The following is a 2,310-nucleotide window of genomic DNA, read 5'->3' on the forward strand; positions in this document are numbered from 1 at the left end:
GAAGAAGTCTCTTGGAGGAGAGATGAAACGTTTCACTAAAGAAGAACCCATCCAGAGGATCTACTTATTTTTTCTTTTTGATCTTAGTAAAACTTATAAAAACTAATCTATTTACTGACTGAAGCTGGGACTCATCCACATGATCTGAACATTCAGTTTAAATATTTGGCTGAGCCTCATCTCCATCAAACACTTTAWCAGATCTTTGGCACACATTTTTATTTTATTCTTAGTAAGAATGACGAATGATATTTACACGTTGAGTACTAGTTTTAGGCCTTTTATTTTGCATTCAGATTGCTAGAAAATGTATTTACTCAAACTTGAAAGCGATGAGAAAATGTCAAAGCCAGTTGACTGACCTTAAGGGTTTGGATGCTGGCAGGCTCCGTGGGCCCTCCCAGGCCTGAATGTTTAATGAGCCTCACGTGATGAGCACGACTTGGCAGATCCTCAGCAGAGCAGCTCTCAAATACTGAAACTGGAGGAAAAATAAGAAAAAAAAAGTTGAGTTAACGAGGAGCAAACACGTTTTTTTTTACACATCATCCCACTCCTGCTTCAGTCCTCCACTAACAAATAAAAACTGCTGGAAATGGAGCAGAAACCCCTGAAAGGAGGTTTTGGGTGCCCTGTTTGGGATTCCACTTTAATCCCTCCCTGAAACAAACTTCCTCCTCTCCTCCTCGCAGACGAGCAGAGAGACGGTGATCTTTTCAAAGGTCATTTAAAYCGTTTGTCTGATCTCAGAGTTTCTTCACAAATACGGCGAACACAACAGAGGAGCTCTCTGCCTCAGGCTTTGGATTTGGATATTTCATAACAGAGCAAAAGAAAAAAAACRAGCTTGAGCAGCAAAAACGTTGTATTTGCAATAACATTTTATGAAATTAGGATGCAGTAAATAATCCACCATCGATTCCCCTCCTTCCCCAACGAGCAATCAGCAAACGGAGACTTGTAAACAACAATGTTGACAACTTTATAAATAATCACAGGCACCTCTTAGAGCTGAACTTGAATCTGTTTTTACAGCACGGCCACGTCGTGGCCTTTCTGCTTTTCTTGCTGTTATTTTTTTCGTGTAAACATCGATGAGCCGCAGAGGACGGCAGGAAGGCGGCTCGCTTAATAAAAACGAGTGAAAAATTGTTGTGGACCGCAGCTGCTGCTGGCGCCCTACTGCGAGGCGTACCGCGTCTGCGCTCCACTATTTACCTGCTATTATGACAAACGGGGGATAATTATTACCCAGGGTGCACTGGGGACAACGATCATTACTGCAACTTCCCGCTCATGCGGCAGTTAGCTGGTTGTCCTCCTTGTTATTCACTAAACACCTGTGCTGGACGCCTCCGGCTCCGGCTGGGAAAGATGGGAAAATTAATATTTATAAAGAGGAACAGCTTTAGACTAATCACCGGAACAAAACTAGCTTTAACAATGCATCAAAACTTCATGCCTCTTATCAAACATTTACAATGTTTGGATTATTTCATTATAAAAAAAGGGGGTATTTTTATCACTGGTGACACTAATTAAAATGGTTAGTTTTTAAAAAAAAAATTAATGAAATACTAATGATATTTAATTAAATATAAATAGGCCAAATGACAGCAGAAACACTGTTATTCTGCTACTGTTTAAATGTCACTGAGCAAAACAGCCACACTAATTAATCTCACTGGAAATTAGGTCACTTTGTTGGTCACTCAAGTTGAATAAACTCTGCTTTATATTTAGTTGTTTTTCCAAGATTATTTTAAAAACAGAAAACAGTTTTTCCAAGACTTTCTAAACACATAAAGCTAGTCACTAATAGTTTAGTTTTACATTAACTTTAACGTCTGAGCAACAATATATTTGTCACTTGTTTTGTTTTTTAATAATCTCACCRATCAGTTTTAAAGTAGACAAAGTTTTAAACCCTTTTTCATATTTAAATCGTTCATGGGGTCTATACAAATTGGTACTGCAATACTTTGGTCTGAATTCCTCCTTAGTGTAACTCCACAAGCTCCGCCCCTTTTCTGAGGCGTGTCTCAGATCAACTTGTTTTGAGGCTGTCTCTTTGAATGCAGCTTCCAGATCGGTTCATTCCAGTTTTATAGAGCGGTTTAGGACTATATAGCTGCGTAGAAATGTTTTATTTACAAATGAATTAAAAGATGTGAACAAGACTTGTTCATTCAGCCTTACATGTTGGAGCCAGAATCTGACCCAGAGGAGAATGAAGACCACCAAATTGTAGGTGGTAGGTCCAGACCGTGTGTGGGTGTGTGTGTGTGTGTGTGTGTGTGTGTGTGTGTG

The 2,310-nt window shown here is 39.3% G+C and overlaps 1 long non-coding RNA gene across 1 annotated transcript in view; it reads right to left on the bottom strand.

Moving 5' to 3' along the window:
- LOC106521803 (uncharacterized) overlaps window positions 1-2,310 on the bottom strand; it is a 248,698-nt gene that overhangs the window by 125,062 nt on the left and 121,326 nt on the right. Inside the window, exon 5 of the long non-coding RNA XR_001310714.1 lies at window positions 363-481. This is a non-coding gene — a long non-coding RNA (uncharacterized LOC106521803). The remainder of the gene's footprint in view (window positions 1-362; window positions 482-2,310) is intronic.

The sequence above is a fragment of the Austrofundulus limnaeus genome, unplaced genomic scaffold, assembly GCF_001266775.1.
Source record: "Austrofundulus limnaeus strain Quisiro unplaced genomic scaffold, Austrofundulus_limnaeus-1.0 Scaffold116, whole genome shotgun sequence".
NCBI classification, from domain to species: domain Eukaryota; kingdom Metazoa; phylum Chordata; class Actinopteri; order Cyprinodontiformes; family Rivulidae; genus Austrofundulus; species Austrofundulus limnaeus.